This window comes from Bufo gargarizans, chromosome 5 (assembly GCF_014858855.1).
Source record: "Bufo gargarizans isolate SCDJY-AF-19 chromosome 5, ASM1485885v1, whole genome shotgun sequence".
Lineage (NCBI taxonomy): Eukaryota > Metazoa > Chordata > Amphibia > Anura > Bufonidae > Bufo > Bufo gargarizans.
This window is the reverse complement of record NC_058084.1, coordinates 277,796,698-277,819,329: the sequence shown is the minus strand read 5'-3', so window position 1 is coordinate 277,819,329 and position 22,632 is coordinate 277,796,698.

Below are 22,632 nucleotides of genomic sequence, written 5' to 3'. Positions count from 1 at the left end.
TATGTCTGTCCCTCATGCCTGCCCCTCATGTCAGCCATATGTCAGCCCCTCATGCCTGTCCCTCATGTCAGCCATATGTCCCCCAGATCAGCCATCAGCCCCCAGTGCAAATAAAATAAAATAAAATAAACACTTACCACTCCTGCTCCTGGTCACCATCGCGATCCTCTTCATTCTGCCGTCGGTTGGCTGTGTATAGCAGCGCACAGTGTTAGGTCACAGAGCGACCTCGCGCTGTGCGCAGCCCTGGACCAGGAAGTGGTGAGTACAGATCCTTCACCGCTTCCTGGTCCTTCTGTACTAATGAAGCGCTTCCATAATGGAAGCGCTTCATTAGTACAGAGTTAAAGACTGCCCTGATTGCCGCGGCCCGGCAAACAATCTTCCAAGGACCGGTCCTGGGCCGTGGCCCGGCGGTTGGGGACTGCTATCCTAGGACATTATCCCACATCTTTGAATCTCTTTAACTACAAGACATTAGTAATGTCTAAGTGACATATATGTCCATGGGTAAAACATGGTTACCACTGGTAACAAACAGCCTTTTTAAAAACACACTGTACTGACAGATTTTTTTTACTCTTTAAAACTAAAAAACAGTCCAAAAGGTATTCCTTTTTAGAGTCAAATGACCTAACCTAGCAATCAACTAACCTAGAAGTCTATGGGGTCAAGGCTCAGGATATCTGCCAGAAAAAGATCACCAGTCCAGGTAGGTACCATTGAACCTGGTTGTTCAGGCAGTGCATATCCTATTGCTGATATGCCTCATGTTGGCATATCAGAGGATTAAACTGTGTCATCATATTATGTGAACTGCATTGGCTGCTGCTGGTGCTCCTGCTACTTGGTATCACTGACAGAGGCACTGGAGCAGTGACTTAGCTGGGAGTGGAGAGGGGCCTTCTGGCTAGACATGCAGCAGACAGGAATCTTGTTAACGAAAACTGCAGCAAGCTGCATAAAGAGCGTATCCTTGCAACTAGCCAATATTGTATCTCCATGTCTCCATTTTGCTTTTATAGCAAGGGTCTACAAGCATGAATATTCAATAATCATCCCTTTGCTTAATTCTAATAATATGTACATAAGCAATTATTTGTGCCACTTGCCACGCTCACCAGCATGTCCAATGCCACAGTTGTTTTGTTCTCTACCTCTCACTGCAATGGTTGATCATAGCGAGTGCTGTCATCAACATCAACATGTCTACCACAATGAGTGTTTGTTTCATCCCCTATCTGTGCCTGTGAAAACACCATGTCCCCCTTCACCACCAATTCCTCCTCATCACCTCAACTTCCTCCTGCAAGCAGCATTATCCATTCAGGTCACCAACAGACACAGTTTTGGCAAGGAAGATGTGGAAGCTATCCTTCTTCCACCAACCCTTCGTCAGTATACAGTAAACAGGTATAGGTCTGTACACTGGCAGACAGCAGAGAACAAACATCTAAGCAAGGAATGAGTACACTAGAAACCTAATTGCTCAGGCAAGGAAATTAGCTCAACAGCACAGTGTTATAACAGAAGCTGATTATCTGTCACAGAAGGTGTACAGGAAACAAGACAACACAAAATGAATATACGACTCACTGGATCCAAAACTAAGGAACAAAAAGGGAGACCCCTGCATTAGACCTGGCACTCTCCCTGACTGCTCAGCCTATGCGAAAATCCCAATGGTAGATGATCGCATATCCTCGTACCTCGACTGTATAACACCTGAACACCCTATAATAGTGAGGGGACACGACCACCGGCTCCCTACACTAGATACGGAGGGAGTCAGGGTCACCTGGGATCCAGCAAACAGAAAAACACAAATGAATGCACAACACTTATCTTGTAGAAGACTGGGAAGTAGGATCAGCATGCACACACACTCCAGGAAATAATATAAACCGCACACTGATGCACTATGGGGAGGAATTTAAAGGGATGCAATCAGTACAACTACATGACAGCTGAGAGAGGCTAACGAGATGAGGAACTGAAAGCAAAACAAAGGAAGCTCAAGGAGGAGGTTCTGAAAGGCATCTGTCAGAGCTTCTCAGATGTCTGGTAGTGACATTATCACTTAGAAGCAATTAGAGGAGGGGAGTGGTGGGATGTGAAGGCAAAAATGTGAGTAGTAGTTTTTCAGTGTGTAACATTCCTAATAAACACAGTAAGGCATTTTCAGGCACGAGATGCCAATGTAAAAGTGCAAAATTTGGAGTTGATGTGGAGACATCCAGCTCTAAATTAGCTGCTCGCTGCAGAATAGCAACTGAGTAGCTTCACTTGCCCAGGGTCATAAGTTGTAAAACAGTATGACAGCGCTTCAGCTTAGACATGAAATTAGGAAGATTGGAAGCAGCTCTCTGCCCTGTTTCTGTTCAAGATGGAAATATGCCCATTAAGGAGGACATAGAAAAGGTGGATAAGCACCTGGTCTTGGAAGCAGAACTGCTCAACTGTGGAGATGTCTGTAACACCTTACTTCATTACAGTGGTGCATTGTTGACACTCTAGTACAAAACATTGATCCAGAGGACATTGAAAGAAATGCACTGTCACTGTCCATAATTGCGGCTCCACAGGAGCGTAAAGGGCTAGAACAGGTAGTTAAAAAATAATGGTGGTTAGGTGTTCTTCATCAAGGCTGAGCATAGGTTATCAGCTGCCTAGTGGAACCCACTAAGTGGCACAGCAGCAACTGTACCACCAGCAACTTGGCCAGGTGAGAATTCAGTTGGCACATAAATAGGTGCATGTTGATTCCTGCCCACACAGGAGTACTGTAGCCGGAGAAGCAGTAGCTGATGCTGACAGTGATGAAAACAACAACAACCATGTACTTGTGGATGTGGGCTAGCTCATAGAATAGTGACTGGAAGGAGGATGGTCTTGCGCTCACATTGCTGACCAGCAGGGGCGTTGCTAGGGTTTTCAAAAGATCCGGGGCCCAAGCCCCAATGAATATGGCCCAGTTCTCGAAGTCGTACCCCCCCCCCCCCACTCTCCCCACACACCGCATTTTACTATATCCAGTGTCTCCTCTGATGTAGACATTCTTATCATCTTCAGCATTCGGCCCGGACACTTCTTTCAGCCGTGCCTCGTCCCTGCAGAGTGTGAAACACAGACATCTTAGCTTCTTTATTTTCTATCATCATCCCCCAACCTGGAGTCCCCACAGTGTTATCCTGCTGCTTGCTGCGCTCTCCATTACCCCCAAATACTGAAGAAAAATTACTGCCATACAGATACTCCCCCCCATAGTAATAGTGCTCCTCAAAGTCCCACCAATAGTAATTATCTTCTAGAATGTCCTCATTAGTAATACTGCCCCCTACAGTGCCACCAACAGTGATAATGCTCCCCAAGAATGCCCCCATTAGTAATACTGCCTGCTACAGTCCCCCAACCGTGAAACGCTCCCCAAGAGTGCCCCCATTAGTAGAAGAGCCCTCCAGAATTAATAATACCCTCACAGAGCCGCCACTAGAAATAAGGCCCCGCAGTGCTAATAACGCTCTCTACAGACCCCTCAGTAGTAATAAGGCCCCCCCATAGTGCTCTTAGTAGAAATAAGGCGGATCTCTAAGTCCCTCCTATAGAGCCGTCAGTGGTAATAAGAATGCCTATAATGTCCCCTGGATTTATAATACCCCTACAGTGCCCCCAGTATTTCTACTGTCCCCTATTGTTATAGTGCTCACATTGCAGTGCCCCCTGTAGTTATATTCCTCCCTCCACCATACAGTCCCATGTAAATAACATCACACCATCTCTCCTGCCCCCTCCAAAATACAGTCCTATGTAAATAACATTACCTCCCTTCAGCCCCTCCAATATATAGTCCCATGTAAATAACACTATTTCTCTCCCTCCGCCATACAGTCCCATGTAAATATCACACCATCTCTCTAGTCCCATCCAATATACAGTCCCATGTAAATAACATCTCTATCTACAGCCCCCTCCAAAATACAGTCCTAAGTAAATAATATCACCCCCTCCCCAGCCACCTCCAACATGCAATCCCATGTAAACATCCCCCGCAACACTCAGTCCCATGTAAATAACATAATTCCCCCACTAGCCACCATTCAACATACAGTCCCATGTAAATAACATTGCCCCCTCAACAATCAGTTTCATGTAAATAACATCACTCCCTCACTCAGATCGCTGTAACATTCAGTCCCATGTAAATAACATCACTCCCTCCCACAGCCGCCATCAACATACAGTCCCATGTAAATAACATCACTGCCTCCCCCAGTCTCCTTCGACATACAGTCCCATGTAAATAACATCACTCCCTCCCATAGCCGCCTCCAACATACAGTTCCATGTAAATAACATCACCTTTCCCCAGCCCCCTCCAACATTCAGTCCCATGTAAATGACATCTCTCCCTCCCACAGCTGCCATCAACATACAGTCCCATGTAAATAACATGACTCCCTACCCCAGCCCCCTCCAACATACAGTCCCATGTAAATAACATCACTCCCTCCTACCACCACCATCAACACACAGTTCCATGTAAATTACATCCCTCCCTTCAACCCTAACACACAGTCCCAGTTAAAAAAAACACAACTCCCAGCATTGCCCCTAATGTTTAAACCTAGCAATGCCCCCTGCTGACCAGTTAGATTTTTCCTCATGCTCGTATAAAAGAAAATAAATATAATACTCACCTCATCCACTTGCACACGCAGTAACACTTGCTCTTCACTGGATGAAGCAGGAAAAGACCTGCATTCCCACCATGATTACATCATCACACTGGGAACGTCAGGTCCTGCTGGATTTAGTGAAGAGCACGTGTGGAATTGTTATTAATATAGTTTCTTTATTTTAACCCTTGAAAGGCCAAGCGCTCCCATTTTTAACAGCCGTTAGATGGGTCCAGTTGATTTCAATGGGGTTAGTCTGGCTGTGAAAACGGCCCAAAAATAGGACATGTCCTATTTTTTTGATGTCTGCTATTCACTGGCTGCTAAAAAAATATATACCGTATTTTTCGCCGTATAAGACGCACTTTTCCCCCCCCAAAAGTGGGGGGGAAATAGCAGTGCGTCTTATACGGCGAATGTAGCCGATTTTGCCCAGTTTTCAATGATACACACGCCGCGATGCCGTGCGGCGGGTGTATCAGCTGTGAGGGAGGCGGGGCTGGGGGCGGCATCTGCATTTATAATGACAGCGGGGCCCGTGCAGTGACTGTATTCTACTACACAGGCCCCGCTTACTGTACAATCATATCCCTAATAGTTAATTGTTGTGTGCATGTAAAAGCATAATGAGCGATAATGATGAGCGCTGTCTATTACTTACAATTAGAAGCGCTCGCCGTTCGGAGCAGAGAGGAGGGAGGAGGCAGGCCGGGAGGACGGGCGCTGTCAGTGTGAGTCATACGTCACGGCCTGCCTCCTCCCTCCTCTGCTCCAAACAGCGAACGCTTCTAATTGTAAGTAATAGACAGCGCTCATCATTATCGCTCATTATGCTTTTACATGCACACAACAATTAACTATTAGGGATATGATTGTACAGTAAGCGGGGCCCATGTAGTAGAATACAGTCACTGCACGGGCCCCGCTGTCATTATAAATGCAGATGCGACCCCCACCCCCATTATAAAAGCAAATGCGACCCCCACACTTATGGAGGGGATCTGTGGATGACACATAGCATAAGATGCTATATATGTGTCATCCACAGATCCCCCCCATAACTGTCATACACAGATCCTCATAACAGTGCCATCCAGAGAGGATCCCCCATAAGTGTCACCCACAGATCCCCCATAACAGTGCGTCACTCACAGATCCCCCATAACAGTGCGTCACCCACAGATCCCCCATAACAGTGCGTCACCCACAGATCCCCTATAACAACAGATCCCCCATAACAGTGTGTCATCCACAGATCCTCCATAACAGTGTGTCACCCACAGACCACAATTAGTTCAAAAGCGCACCTTTTGGTTCAAAATATTTTTTTTATTATTTTCCTCCCCAAAAACCTAGGTGCGTCTTATACGCCGGTGCGTCTTATACGGCACGTATATTTAGTATATAGCGTTATTCCCACTATAGGAGGTTATTTTGCTTGTAGACAGAAAGATGATAAGTTGTTAATATCATTTGCAAATGGAGGTATCCATAGTCTTTCCTGGTGGTAAATTCTTTTGGTCACAACAGTGCAGAATGGAGATTAGTATTCCATTACCACTATTCCATTAACAACATTAATGGTTAGTGTCAATTGCCAAGACAGTGTTAATAGTTAACTAGAAAAGGTACAATTTCTGGGGAAATTGTGTGATGTGTTCTTGCCTCCACCAGTAGCTTACAACTGGAGTGGGCGGAGTAACTGGGTGGAGTGTAGACTCCGCCCACTTTTATAAATTTTGACCTTTGTCTCACACTGACCCACCCTGCCGAGTTTGGGTGCTGTGAGAATGACAGCTGTTTAAAGGTTTCTTATTGAAGTCAATAGGGAAAATCTGATTGGTTGTTTGTGGCTCCGCCCACTTTTTAGCATCCCCAAAATGAGATATACATTGGCACAGTCCTCCAGTGACCAACTGTGCCAAGTTTCGGGAACCCTGCCATTAACAGTCTAAGAGCAGCGGCAGTTTGAATTTTTCCCATTTAAACAAATGGCTGAAATTTGATTGGCCGTTGTAGACCCCGCCCACTTTTTAATTTTTTTTGACCCCAGTCACCCAATGACCTACGGTGCCTAGTTTGGGTATTCTGGCTTAAATACTGTGAGAATGACAGCAATTTAAAAGTTTCTCATTGAAGTCAATAGGGAAAATCTGATTGGTGGTTTGTAGCTCCGCCCACTTTTTAATGTCCCCCAAAATGTGACAGAAATTTTCAGGTTGACCCCATGACTAAGTGACCCAAGTTTGGTGACTTTAGTTTAAAATCTGTGCGACTGGGAGAGATTTGAAAATTGTCCCTGTCAAAGTCAATGGGAAAAACATGGATTTTGGGGGCCCTTTCCCAGGGGCCCGGAGGGTGGGATCGGTTAACAAAGCACAAGCAAGGTACTCGGGTGGGTGCCGACCAAGTCTGCAAAGTTTGGAATTTGTACTCCTAAAAATGTGGGAGGAGTAGCAATTTGAAGGTCTCATTATAGTCAATGGGGAAATTTTGATTGGTTCTGTGTGGCCCCGCCCACTTTTTGGGGTCCCCGAAATGTGCCCAAAATTTTCGGGTTGACTCCATGACTAAGTGACCCAAGTTTGGTGACTTTAGCGTCAAAGCCTGGCGAGTGGGAGCGATTTGAAAATGTACCCTGTCAAAGTCTATGGGAAAAAAAGGGGCTTCCGGGGCCCTCCACGGGGGCCCCGGGGGTGGGATCGCTCCACAAAGTAATAGCAATCCGATCGGGTACAATCTGCACGTTTTGGTAAATTTTTGTCTATGTAGTGTAAAAACTGTGGGAGGAGTTAGGGTGGCAAATTTGGCTATAATAAGAATAAGAAGAATAATAATATATATGTGAGATAACAATATGTGGTCTTGCTATGCAAGAACACATAACTAGAAAAGGTACAATTTCTGGGGAAATTGTGTGATGTGTTCTTGCCTCCACCAGTAGCTTACAACTGGAGTGGGCGGAGTAACTGGGTGGAGTGTAGACTCCGCCCACTTTTATAAATTTTGACCTTTGTCTCACACTGACCCACCCTGCCGAGTTTGGGTGCTGTGAGAATGACAGCTGTTTAAAGGTTTCTTATTGAAGTCAATAGGGAAAATCTGATTGGTTGTTTGTGGCTCCGCCCACTTTTTAGCATCCCCAAAATGAGATATACATTGGCACAGTCCTCCAGTGACCAACTGTGCCAAGTTTCGGGAACCCTGCCATTAACAGTCTAAGAGCAGCGGCAGTTTGAATTTTTCCCATTTAAACAAATGGCTGAAATTTGATTGGCCGTTGTAGACCCCGCCCACTTTTTAATTTTTTTTTACCCCAGTCACCCAATGACCTACGGTGCCTAGTTTGGGAATTCTGGCTTAAATACTGTGAGAATGACAGCAATTTAAAAGTTTCTCATTGAAGTCAATAGGGAAAATCTGATTGGTGGTTTGTAGCTCCGCCCACTTTTTAATGTCCCCCAAAATGTGACAGAAATTTTCAGGTTGACCCCATGACTAAGTGACCCAAGTTTGGTGACTTTAGTTTAAAATCTGTGCGACTGGGAGAGATTTGAAAATTGTCCCTGTCAAAGTCAATGGGAAAAACGTGGATTTTGGGGGCCCTGTCCCAGGGGCCCGGAGGGTGGGATCGGGTAACAAAGCAAAAGCAAGGTACTTGGGTGGGTGCCGACCAAGTCTGCAAAGTTTGGAATTTGTACTCCTAAAAATGTGGGAGAAGTAGCAATTTGAAGGTCTCATTAAAGTCAATGGGGAGATTTTGATTGGTTCTGTGTGGCCCCGCCCACTTTTTGGGGTCCCCGAAATGTGCCCAAAATTTTCGGGTTGACTCCATGACTAAGTGACCCAAGTTTGGTGACTTTAGCGTCAAAGCCTGGCGAGTGGGAGCGATTTGAAAATGTACCCTGTCAAAGTCTATGGGAAAAAAGGGGGCTTCCGGGGCCCGCCACGGGGGCCCCAGGGGTGGGATCGCTCCACAAAGTAATAGCAATCCGATCGGGTACAATCTGCACGTTTTGGTAAATTTTTGTCTATGTAGTGTAAAAACTGTGGGAGGAGTTAGGGTGGCAAATTTGGCTATAATAAGAATAAGAAGAATAAGAATAACTAGAAAAGGTACAATTTCTGGGGAAATTGTGTGATGTGTTCTTGCCTCCACCAGTAGCTTACAACTGGAGTGGGTGGAGTAACTGGGTGCAGTGTAGACTCCGCCCACTTTTATAAATTTTGACCTTTGTCTCACACTGACCCACCCTGCCGAGTTTGGGTGCTGTGAGAATGACAGCTGTTTAAAGGTTTCTTATTGAAGTCAATAGGGAAAATCTGATTGGTTGTTTGTGGCTCCGCCCACTTTTTAGCATCCCCAAAATGAGATATACATTGGCACAGTCCTCCAGTGACCAACTGTTCCAAGTTTCGGGAACCCTGCCATTAACAGTCTAAGAGCAGCGGCAGTTTGAATTTTTCCCATTTAAACAAATGGCTGAAATTTGATTGGCCGTTGTAGACCCCGCCCACTTTTTAAATTTTTTGACCCCAGTCACCCAATGACCTACGGTGCCTAGTTTGGGTATTCTGGCTTAAATACTGTGAGAATGACAGCAATTTAAAAGTTTCTCATTGAAGTCAATAGGGAAAATCTGATTGGTGGTTTGTAGCTCCGCCCACTTTTTAATGTCCCCCAAAATGTGACAGAAATTTTCAGGTTGACCCCATGACTAAGTGACCCAAGTTTGGTGACTTTAGTTTAAAATCTGTGCGACTGGGAGAGATTTGAAAATTGTCCCTGTCAAAGTCAATGGGAAAAACGTGGATTTTGGGGGCCCTGTCCCAGGGGCCCGGAGGGTGGGATCGGGTAACAAAGCAAAAGCAAGGTACTTGGGTGGGTGCCGACCAAGTCTGCAAAGTTTGGAATTTGTACTCCTAAAAATGTGGGAGAAGTAGCAATTTGAAGGTCTCATTAAAGTCAATGGGGAGATTTTGATTGGTTCTGTGTGGCCCCGCCCACTTTTTGGGGTCCCCGAAATGTGCCCAAAGTTTTCGGGTTGACTCCATGACTAAGTGACCCAAGTTTGGTGACTTTAGTTTAAAATCTGTGCGAGTGGGAGCGATTTGAAAATTTACCCTGTCAAAGTCTATGGGAAAAAAGGGGGCTTCCGGGGCCCGCCACGGGGGCCCCGGGGGTGGGATCGCTCCACAAAGTAATAGCAATCCGATCGGGTACAATCTGCATGTTTTGGTAAATTTTTGTCTATGTAGTGTAAAAACTGTGGGAGGAGTTAGGGTGGCAAATTTGGCTATAATAAGAATAAGAAGAATAATAATAATATACTTGTGAGATAACAATATGTGGTCTTGCTATGCAAGAACACATAATAACTAGAAAAGGTACAATTTCTGGGGAAATTGTGTGATGTGTTCTTGCCTCCACCAGTAGCTTACAACTGGAGTGGGCGGAGTAACTGGGTGGAGTGTAGACTCCGCCCACTTTTATAAATTTTGACCTTTGTCTCACACTGACCCACCCTGCCGAGTTTGGGTGCTGTGAGAATGACAGCTGTTTAAAGGTTTCTTATAGAAGTCAATAGGGAAAATCTGATTGGTTGTTTGTGGCTCCGCCCACTTTTTAGCATCCCCAAAATGAGATATACATTGGCACAGTCCTCCAGTGACCAACTGTGCCAAGTTTCGGGAACCCTGCCATTAACAGTCTAAGAGCAGCGGCAGTTTGAATTTTTCCCATTTAAACAAATGGCTGAAATTTGATTGGCCGTTGTAGACCCCGCCCACTTTTTAATTTTTTTTTACCCCAGTCACCCAATGACCTACGGTGCCTAGTTTGGGTATTCTGGCTTAAATACTGTGAGAATGACAGCAATTTAAAAGTTTCTCATTGAAGTCAATAGGGAAAATCTGATTGGTGGTTTGTAGCTCCGCCCACTTTTTAATGTCCCCCAAAATGTGACAGAAATTTTCAGGTTGACCCCATGACTAAGTGACCCAAGTTTGGTGACTTTAGTTTAAAATCTGTGCGACTGGGAGAGATTTGAAAATCGTCCCTGTCAAAGTCAATGGGAAAAACGTGGATTTTGGGGGCCCTGTCCCAGGGGCCCGGAGGGTGGGATCGGGTAACAAAGCAAAAGCAAGGTACTCGGGTGGGTGCCGACCAAGTCTGCAAAGTTTGGAATTTGTACTCCTAAAAATGTGGGAGAAGTAGCAATTTGAAGGTCTCATTAAAGTCAATGGGGAGATTTTGATTGGTTGTTTGTAGCTCCGCCCACTTTTTAATGTCCCCCAAAATGTGACAAAAATTTTCGGGTTGACCCCATGACTAAGTGACCCAAGTTTGGTGACTTTAGCCTCAAAGCCTGGCGAGTGGGAGCGATTTGAAAATTTACCCTGTCAAAGTCTATGGGAAAAAAGGGGGCTTCCGGGGCCCGCCACGGGGGCCCCGGGGGTGGGATCGCTCCACAAAGTAATAGCAATCCGATCGGGCACAATCTGCACGTTTTGGTAAATTTTTGTCTATGTAGTGTAAAAACTGTGGGAGGAGTTAGGGTGGCAAATTTGGCTATAATAATAAGAATAAGAATAAGAATATATATGTGAGATAATAGTATGTGGTCTTGCTAAGCAAGAACACATAATAATGGTGATATTGTTAGTTAAGTGTTCTTGCATGGCAAGACCACTTACTGTTATCTCACATATATATTCTTATTATTATAGCCAAATTTACCACCCTAACTCCTCCCACAGTTTTTACACTACATAGACAATAATATACCGAAACGTGCAGATTTTTCCCGATTGGTGTGCTATTACTTTGTGGAACATTTCGCCGAATGGTTCACTAAATATCTGCGTTCTTGTGGCGAAATTGGTCCCATAGGAATGAATGGCGGAATGTTCAAGACTAGAGTGGGAGCTGACAAAAGCTTGAGTGTGAGCTGAAAAATCAGGACATGATTTCTAAACTGCCACCACTCCCTAATTTTCAAGCTCCACCTACACAAATATTATATCAAGACGTTCAGCTATCCCTGCTGCCACTAAAAATGTCCACGGCAAAGCCATAGTCCTGATAGTTTTCACAATATGACCATTTGTTTGCAACTCACGCCGCCCATTGACATTCATTGAAACTCCACTCTAGCCACCTCAAATTTGAAGGGCAATTTCTAAACTGCGACCATGCCTTCATTTTCATTTCAGAGACATACTATGCATCAAAATGTAGGTCTGCGTCTTATGATCCTCACAATATAAAGCTCTTCGCTGTAGGATTTATAATTTTTAAACTACAACTGTTTGAACATGTCAACCGCCAGTGAAGTGAGCAAGTTGGAGCAGTTTGCTTTTAACTGCTCTTCTCTGACCTTGCTGTAGAGCAAGTTGCCATAGGAACACAGGTGTGTGAGCAGCCAGAAGAGTGACAAAAGCTAGAGTGTGAGCTGAAAAATCAGGACATGATTTCTAAACTGCCACACTCCCTCATTTTCAAGCCCACCTACACAAATCGGCTGCTAATGTTTTTATAAATGTGTGCTTTAATGTAACTGTAAAGCACTTTAGTCAACAACATTGCAATTAAATGTGCTATATAAATAAATAAAAGTTGAATTGCATTTCTCACTCTATCAAGCTTGCCATGTGCACTTTTTAAATTTGATCAAGATCAATTGGTTAATGTAATGTTTACTATCTTTACTTACTCCAAACACTCCACACAGTTACTCTGCCCACTCCATAAAGTTACTCTGCCCAGTCCAACCTTTCTACAGTTACTCCAGCCACTCCAACCACAAAACAGTTACTCAAGCTACTCCACCCAGTTACTCCGCCCACTCCAGTTGTAGACTACTGGTGGAGGCAAGAACACTTCACACAATTTCCCCAGAAATGTTAGCTTTTCTAGTTGTAGATACACCACAATCAGCAGACTTATTTATCCTTATTCCAGTGAGTATTAATAGTAATGATGGAGATCAGTTTATCAGATCTTTTACTCACTGTTCAGTTGGTTTTTGTCTTCTGGTGGCGTCCCACCTGAGGATAAATGCACTCACCCCACTTGAACGTACGATGTGTATTGCAGTCCGGACTCGGCGGCCCTCGTGGTGGTGTTTGTTTGCTGTGTTCCGGGTTTTTAGGCGTCTCACGTGACTAGGATGGTATCACATGTTTTTTTTTCACGTGGTGTTTTTCTCTGTGGTGTCGTCTGCTATTTTCTTTTTTAACGAGCCGGTTGCTCGTGTCTTGGTTTGCTCGATGATTCTTATGCTGTTTATCAGAAGGAATATTACAGGATATCTGATATATTTCTGATGGGTGTTGTAATGAGCTTGCTAAACGCGTTTTGAGGTTCTCTGACCACTTACTCAGTAGCCATGTTATGACAGAAGAAGAACTTCCTTTTTATACTCATCTAGGTTGCCTCCAAAACCCGATATGGGCATAGTTTTAGCTTACTTTTAAAATCAAACATGGAACGAACCTTAATTTTTACTAATTATGTTACATTGGGTCCAACAAATGTGATGTTACTCCAATTTTAGTTGAGTCTTCTACCGTTCTTATATTTATAACCATTTCATTGATTAACGCAAAAAAACGCACATGCAGTTTCTGTGCGTTTTACATGCGTTTTTCAAAATATATGCATTTTTTTTTCTCCTATTACTACCATACAGTTTAAAGAACCATAATATACATATTAAAAAAAACTACAAAAACTCTATAATGAGTATAAAATGGAATCTGTGTTTCTTGTTGGTGGTTTTCTTGATCTAGTCTATTCTATTCTAGACTGGTGTCACCAGTCCAGAATAGAAAAAGAAAAACACCAACAAGAAACACAGATTCCATTTTATACTCATTATAGAGTTTTTGTAGTTTTTTAGTATGTATATTATGGTTCTTTATACTGTATGGTAGGAATAGGGGGGGAAAAAACACATATTTTGAAAAACTGCATATGCGTTTTTCTGTGTTATTTGGTTATAAATATAAGAATGTTAGAAGACTCAACTAAAATTGGAGTTACATTAAATTTTTTGGACCCAATGTAACATAATTAGTGAAAATTAAGGTTGGTTCCATGTCGGATTTTAAAAGTAATCTAAAGCTATGCCTATATCAGGTTTTGGAGGCAACCTAGATAGGTATAAAAAGGAAGTTCTTCTTCTGTCGTAACATGGCTACTGAGTAAGAGGTCAGAGAACCTCAAAACGCATTTAGCAAGCTCATTACAACACCCATCAGGAATATATCAGATATCCTGTAATATTCCTTCTGATAAACAGCAAAAGAATCATCAAGCAAACCAAGACACGAGCAACCGGCTCATTAAAAAAGAAAATAGCAGACGACACCACAGAGGAAAACACCACGTGACGCCATTCTAACCACGTGAAAAAAACACGTGATACCATCCTAGTCACGCGAGACACCGAAAACCCGGAACACAGCAAACAACCACCACCAGGAGGGACGCCGAGTCGGACTGCAATACACATTGTACGTTCAAGTGGGGTTAGTGCATTTATCTTCAGGTGTGACGCCACTGGAAGACACAAACCAACTGAACAGTGAGTAAAAGATCTGATAAAGTGATGTCCATCATTACTAATAATCATCACTGGAATAAGGATAAATAAGTCTGCTGATTGTGGTGTATCTACAACTAACAATATCACCATTATTAACTATTAACACTGTCTTGGCAATTGACACTAACCATTAATGTTGTTAATGGAATACTGTTAATGGAATACTAATCTCCATTCTGCACTGTTGTGACCAAAAGAATTTACCACCAGGAAAGACTATGGATACCTCCATTTGTAAATGATATTAACAACTTATCATCTTTCTGTCTACAAGCAAAATAACCTCCTATAGTGGGACTAACGCTATACAGCTAAATATGCGTAATAGCTATTATTAACAACCACCTTGGTCATTACTAACAGCTACTCTGGTCATCAAAAACATCTCCAATACTGTATGGCCACATGGACAAGTACTACTAGTTACCAATACCAGACATTATATGTCTGGTCTGTAGGATTTTAAACTGTTTTATTACATTTTATCTAATTTTAGCATTTTAAGTGTAATGTGATGTAAATAAACCTGTCTGAGTGAAATGTACATATACATATCCATTGATTGATATAAAACCAGATGATGAGTGCCCACTGATCTTAATTACCGTATTTTTCGCGTTATAAGACGCACCTGATGATAAGACGCACCTAGGTTTTTGAGGAGGAAAATAAGAAAAAAATATTTTGAACCAAAAGGTGCGCTTTTGGTAGGTTTTGAAATAATGGTGGTCTGTGGATGCCGCACTGTTATGAGGGATCTGTGGATGACACTATTATTGGGGATCTGTGGATGATGCACTGTTATGGGGGATCTGTGGATGACGCACTGTTATGGGATTACGCTGATGGGGGATCTGTGGATTACACTGATGGGGGATCTGTGGATGACACTTATGGGGCTCTCTGGATGACACTTATGTCATCCCACAGATCCCCCATCAGATGCATCAGTGTGGAGGGAGGAGGCAGACACACTCATGGTGGGGCCTGGTGCAGTGATTCTACTCTAATACACCGGGCCCCGCAGCTGTTAAGTACCTTCAATCCGATCCCTATCTTAATATATACTGCACTGGTCTGTACTTACTGTAGTACCGTATGTATAGCATTAAGACGGCGCAGACCGGCAGCTCCCTCAGTCATGCGCCGCCTGCCGCAGCTCCCTTCTCATGCTTCGCCTGCCCGCCTGCTTATCTCACTTTATGAATGAACAGGCAGGCGGCGCATGAGGAGGGAGCTGCGGCAGGCGTCGCATGACCGAGGGAGCTGCCGGTCTGCGCCGTCTTTATGCTATACATACGGTACTACACTAAGTACAGAACAGTGCGGTATACATTAAGATATGGATCGGATTAAATGTACTTAACAGTTGAGGGGCCCGGTATATTAGAGTAGAGTCACTGCACCGTGCTCCGCCATGAGTGTCCCCGCCTTCTCCCTCCACACTGATACTTCGCTGGCCGCGCTGTTCAGCATAGCGGCCAGCAAAGTATCCGCTTTATGGTTCAATAAGATTTTATTGATATAATTATCATTTGTACTCATAAAAGAACATCACACATTGCAGTATACAAACCGCACATAAGGTTACATTGCGACATGCAACTGTAAACAGCAAAACCGCATCAAGGACAAGGCTCGCGGAAGTAACTGTATTAGTATAAGCAAGCAAACAATCAGCTTACAGAAGACGGCGGAGACATAGGCCCTGAAGGGCTCAACAAGGCCTCAAGCAAATTATGTAAGGGCCAATAATTCCAGACCATCTAGACAAACATGTGGGGAGACAGGACGACACACAAAAGGAGGGGGGGGGGAGGAGAAATTGTAGGGCATAGCTAGAGAATAGCTGGGTAGTATTAAGGAGGGGAATCAGGGAGCACCCCGGATGCCACCCAACCCGAGAACGAAACAGAAGATCTAAACCTGGACCATGGCTCCCAACTCCGGAGAAACGCCGGAACCTGGTTACGATCAGAGGCACACATCTCTTCCGTGTGAAGCAGCGCATCCAGAGCCGATGCCCAGGTGACCCTTTTCAATCTCTCAGTTGACTTCCAATTACGCGGGATAATTTGTCTCATGGCCAGCACAAAGAGCCTCAATGAACCTTTTTTAACATGTGAGATCCGCCCCGGGAAAATAGATAGCAGAGCGATGGAAGGGGAAAATGCTATGGAGGCCCGGAATAGAAAATTATACAGTTTGAGGACATCCAACCACAATGGGTGAAGCCTCGGACAACCCCACCATATATGGGTCATGGTCCCCCTATCACTATGGCATCTCCAACATAGGTCAGAAACCGAGGGGTAGAACCTATGCAATTTTTCCGGTGTCCGATACCATCTGGTGAGAATTTTATAATTGAGTTCTTGTAGATTACACGATATAGAGATCTTATGCGTAAGAAGCAAAGAACGTTTCCATTGATCCCCCGTAAATGTTTCACCCAATTCTGTCTCCCAATCAAGCATAAACCTGAGTTTGGGGTAGGAATCTCCAGATTGGCTGCCCTCAGTCTCCTCAGCGTTCAACATGATATAAAGTAAGGAAATAGCATGGCCAGGGGCCGTCTGAGCAACACATAGCTTTTCAAAATCTGTTAAAGATGTGTGGGACTGCAAACCAGGCATCAGAGAACCAACAAAACCCCTGAGCTGAAAGTAAAGGAACCATCTACCGGGGGATGGTGGGAGTATGTGCGATAGGTCCTCAAGGGGGCGTATCCCCGTAGAAGAACAGACGTCTCTCAGTCTGACAGTAGATGTGTGGTTAATACGAAAGGCAGGAACCTGCCTTAGCCCCACAGGTAAGTCTGGATGGCCAGTAAGCAATGAGAGGGGACCTGGGATCCTAGCCAAATTCAGTTTGGTAGCAAACTTTATCCATGAGGCGGCTAAAGTAGGGAGAAGCATATCAGAATGGGCCAACGGGAGGTTGTATAGGGAGTTAGGGGGCAACCAAAATATGCCTGTGGCAAGGTGGGGATTCGAAACATGCTCGATTTCCACCCACATCTTAGTAGTCTTATTGTGAAAAAGATCTAAGACGCAGTTCAAAACTGCAGCTCTGTAATAAGACAAAAAGTTTGGTAAACCCGTTCCTCCCTTAATTTTAGGGCGAGTCAAAAGACTATGGCCCAGCCGGGCTCTGGACTGCTTCCATACGAATTGAGAGGTCAAGCGCCGGAGGCGAGTAAAGTAGATCAGGGGGATCTTACAAGGAATAGTTTGAAATAAATATAGCAGCCGCGGCAATATATCCATTTTAAGGGTGTTAATTTTACCAAACCAGGAGATTCGTAGGGGCAGCCATTTTTGTAGGCTCTCTGTAATGGATTTGAGGAGAGGAGTATAATTCAATTTAAATAGGTGCGAGGGATTGGCAGGAATGTGAACTCCCAAATATTTGATAGAATCTTCCGCCCATTTAAAGGAGAAGGATTGTCCATGGGATAGCACTTCCCTCTGGGGAAGGTTAATATTCAGAATTTCGGACTTGTGTACATTAACTTTGAAGTTACTGACGCGTCCAAATATACCAAACTCCCTGAGAACTGACGGAAGACCTATCCTGGGGGACGTAAGGTATAAAAGCAAGTCGTCCGCAAACAACGAAAGCCTATGTTCAGTTTGTCCGATCCGAAAACCTTTGATTGCTGTGTTCGCCCTAAGGGCATTGGCCAGGGACTCCATAGTCAGTATATATAGAAACGGGGACAAGGGACAGCCCTGGCGTGTTCCATTTCTAATCTGGAACGGTGACGATAGAGTGCCATTGACCCGCACACATGCTGATGGCGTAGAATAAAGAGCCATGACACGCTGGAGCATCTTGACACCTAGGCCTAGGTGGGCTAGGGTTTCAGACAGAAACCTCCAGTCCACCCGGTCAAATGCCTTCTCGGCATCAATTGACAGAAGACAAAGCGGTGATTTATATTGTCTAGCTCTGGCTATGAGCCCCAGGGTCTTCAGAGTATTATCACGGGCCTCTCGGCCGGGGACGAATCCCACCTGTTCCTTATGAACACTGCCAGGGATGTGTGGGCGCAATCGCATGGCCAATATCTTTGCATACATTTTTAGGTCGACATTAAGAATCGAAATGGGCCTGTAATTTCCACAAACCGTATGATCTCTACCCGGCTTAGGGATGACTACTACGTGTGCCTGCAGGGCCTGATACGGAAAGGGGCATTCGGCAGAAATAGAGTTATATGTCTCAGCCAAAAATGGAGCTAAGTCCTCTATCAGGACTTTGTAAAAACGGGGAGTGAACCCGTCAGGACCCGGGCATTTCCCTATTTTCAGATCTTGGATTGCTGCTTTGATTTCAGATATGGAAAAATCGCTCTCTAGGTCGGACGATATCTCCGAATCAAAGGGCCGGGGACCGTGGGAGGCAATGTATTGACGGATGTCCTCTAACGGGAGTGCTGAGGCTACATCTCGGGAGGCCTGCAGGTCGTAAAGGGTGGAGTAATAGTTTTTAAATTCCGCGGAGATCGCAGAAGGGGCATGGACCAAGCCATTTGTGCTTGTGTTGATGGCCTGCACGTATGTCGTTTGGGGTTTGGGATGAAGGGCTCGTGCTAACCATCGGCCGCTTTTATCTCCATATTCATAAAAACCATGTCTAACTCTATCTCTGGCGCATAAGGATTTTTGATCTAATATCTTTAAGATCTGCTGACGAAGGGAAGAGATGTCCGCCCTCAGGGAATCCGCAGGAAACAGCTTATTCCGCTCCTCAATCCGAGAAAGCTCAGAGAAAAGATTGGACAGCTTCAAGGTACGCTCTTTTTTCAACCTCGACCCGTGTGAGATAAAGAGGCCACGTAACACACATTTGAGGGCTTCCCATTTTAACGGTTGAGCAGTAGTGTCGGATTCGTGATGAACAGAGAAATCCGCCACGGCTTTCCTGACGTCAGCCATACACACCCCATCGTTCAGCAGATTATCGTTAAGCCTCCATGAAGACGCCCTATTACCTAGCGTGGAACCCTTCAGTAGCCCATATACAGGGGCGTGGTCGGACCACACAATATTGTCTATGGAGCATTTGGGATCAAGGTCAAGAAGCTTCTGCGATATGAAAAGATGGTCCAGCTTGCCGTAGCTATTATGACTATGGGAGAAATGGGTGTAGTCTCTGATGCCTGGGTGCAGGACCCGCCACATGTCCACCAAACCAAGAACACCTAAGTCCTTTTGGAACTGACGTACCGACACCGAGGAGACTGAGGACTTACCAGTGGATGAGTCAAGGGTCGGGTCCATCACTAAGTTAAAGTCGCCACCTACGATGATCGGGGAACCATCCGCGAATTTAGCCACTTTCCTCAAGACCTTAGTCCCGAATACGGATTGACCCTGGTTGGGGAAATAAACGTTAGCAATTGAAATAACAGATTGGTCAACCGAGATCTTTAGAAAGAGATATCTGCCCCTAGGGTCCACCTCAGAGGACAGTACGGAGTGGCGGAGGTGTTTATGCAAAGCAATGGACACCCCGGCCGCTTTTCTCTCAGGGTTGGGAGCATGAAACCAGGTTGGGTAATATTTAGAGTCACATTTCGGGATAGCAGTAGCTTTGAAGTGCGTTTCTTGTAACATAGCAATCAGTACCCTTTTTCTATGTAGTCTGTATAGGATCTGACTCCTTTTTTGTGGTACATTGAAACCCCTAACATTGTAGGTACAGAAAGAAAGAGGTGTCATCTCTATGTAGCTCTACAGTAGCCTGTATGGGGAGAAAGGTTGGTAGGAACACCAGGAGGGGGGTGACAGATGGGGCTAGGGACAAATACACGGAATATAGGACTAGACAAGACACACACTAAAGGCCGACAACGTCCGCCAGAAGAAAAAGAAAAAGGAGAAAAAACTCCAGGGAGGGATGGGAGGAAGAAGAAAGGAGGACTAGAAAAACAGAAACATACAAAAAAAAAAAAAAAAAAAAAAAAAAAAGAAGAAAACTTAGGTCGTGACTACGGTCACCGGCAGTACTAAGTACCGCAGACCCCTAGGTGGGAGAAGGAGAAGCCCAGAACCAAGTGGACTCCATCTTAGACTCCAGCAACATAAGGAAGTGAACTTATAACAGTGCAGGACAAATCAAATACACAATGAGACCCATATAGAAGACTGGGAAAGAGAACTAGGTGAGTAATACAATTGCGGCAAAAGTGACTCTTAAACATCATCAAGAGTCCGCGAGAAAAAACAAAGGCTAATCGGCAATCGCTGGAGGATCTCTGGATGGTCTCTTCGGTTTAGCCGCCACACTCTGCCATTGCTCGCGACGTGGGGCCCCCGGGATTTCCCGAGGTCTAGGCCACTCTGGCAAGTCCAGATGAGGGAGATCGAAGGTTTCCAGAAATTTCGGAAGGTCCGATATAGATTTGAATGACCCCGTCTTCCGATCTTTATTGGCGATTAGTTGAAAAGGATAACCCCACCTATACGGTATGGAACGCTTCTGTAGCTCAGAAAGAAGGGGTTTTAGGGCCTTTCTCAGGAGCAAGGTGCGTCTGGCCAAATCTGGCAGGATGAGGATCTCTTTATCCTCCGACCGGACATGTTCCGCATTCCTGTAGGCCTTCAGGATTGCCTCTTTATCCCTGAAAAAATGCACCCTGCATATGACGTCACGGGGACGCGTGAGGTCACTGGGTTTGGGGCCCAGTGCCCTGTGGATCCTGTCCAATTCAATATGTTGATCTGGATTTCTTTGTAGGATGGATCCGAAGAAGGACAGGGCCCAGGCTTCCAGTTCCTGAGGGAGTACTTTCTCAGAGAGGCCCCGAATCCGGAGGTTATTCCTCCTGTTACGGTTTTCAATGTCCTCAAGATGGGAGAGGATATCTTGGATCTGGTCCGTATGGTCTTGCAGGACCAGCCTGTGTGAATCTATTGTCGCCTGAAATTGCTCCTGGGCAGACTCTATGTCCTCCACCCTGTTGCCGACATGTTGTAAGTCCTGCTGTAGGGCCGCCATGTCCTGCTTGTGAGACGCCTCAAGTCTCATGAAAAGCCCGTCCATCTCATGTTTAGTGGGAAGGGACTTGAGGTGGGTTTTCCAGTCCCATTCATCCCCATCATTCTGCAGGCCACGCGGTGTCACTGACCTGGGTGAAGATTCTGGCGAGCTGCGGACCTGAGGTGAGGAGCTCAGGGATGCGTCCACCATCTTGAAGAGGGCAGGAGAGGACGAGGGAGCTGAGGACGGACTCACCGCCGCTGCATACGAAGTAGGTGCGTGACTACTCGGCGGGGTCCCGATACCAGGTACAGCGTCCTGACCGGAGTTGTTCAGCGCACTGCTGGAAGAAGCGGCCGCTTGACTCACTGCCTGCGCCATCAGGGGCTCCTCGATTTTCCCGCCGTGAGCACTCGACTGGCTGGGAGTGTTAAAAAAGCGGGTGATCGCTCTCGTGGATCTCAGGGCAGGAGCAGGAGTCGACGGGGCCCCTCTCCTACGGCCTCCCATGGGGTCTTGGAAATAATTAAAGTCCTGCAGAGAGAGTAATGGCTGGAGTCTTTCGGGAGCTCACACGAGACGCGTCTCACTCAGCCATCGGCAAGCTCCGCCCCCCCCAAAGTATCCGCTTTATAAGACGCACGGCCATTTCCCCCCCACATTTGGGGGGGGGGGGGGAAAGTGCATCTTATAAAGCGAAAATTGCAGTACATTCAGCAAAGGGTTGGTATTTAATTACATTCTGCCAAATGTATGCCTGTTTTGTACCACTGCTCGTCTCTCTTCTTAGTCTCACTCTTAACTGCATACAGCAAAAACTATGGAGAAATGTGTTACTATAAGAAACTTTTCCTGTGAGTGGCACGATTGTTATCTATGATGATACCAGTAGCAGAGGCTGTTTATATAGGTGTTGAAGTTGCATGAGGGTGGAATTGTCACAGAATTTCTAGCAGAAAAATCGATGTACAGTATATTTATGTCGATGCTGAACAAAGTCCATCAAATATGGACTTAAATTTATGGCAGGGTGGTCTTAAAGTCCTCAAGATAGTAAAGCAAGAAGGCAATAGTGTACTATACATCATGCAGGATTAGGGTCCATTCACAGGTCTGCAAAATGGGTCCACATCCGTTACGCAATTTTGCGGAATGGGTGCAGACCCATTCATTTTCAATGGGGCCGGAATGTGCTGTCCGCATCCGCATTTGCTGATCTGCTCTTTCACATCCATGCTTCCGTTTCCGCAAAAACAATAGAATATGTCTTATTCTTGTAAGCAATTGCGGACAAGATTAGGTATTTTCTATTATAGTGCCGGCGATGTGCAGTCTAAAAATTGTGGAATGCACAT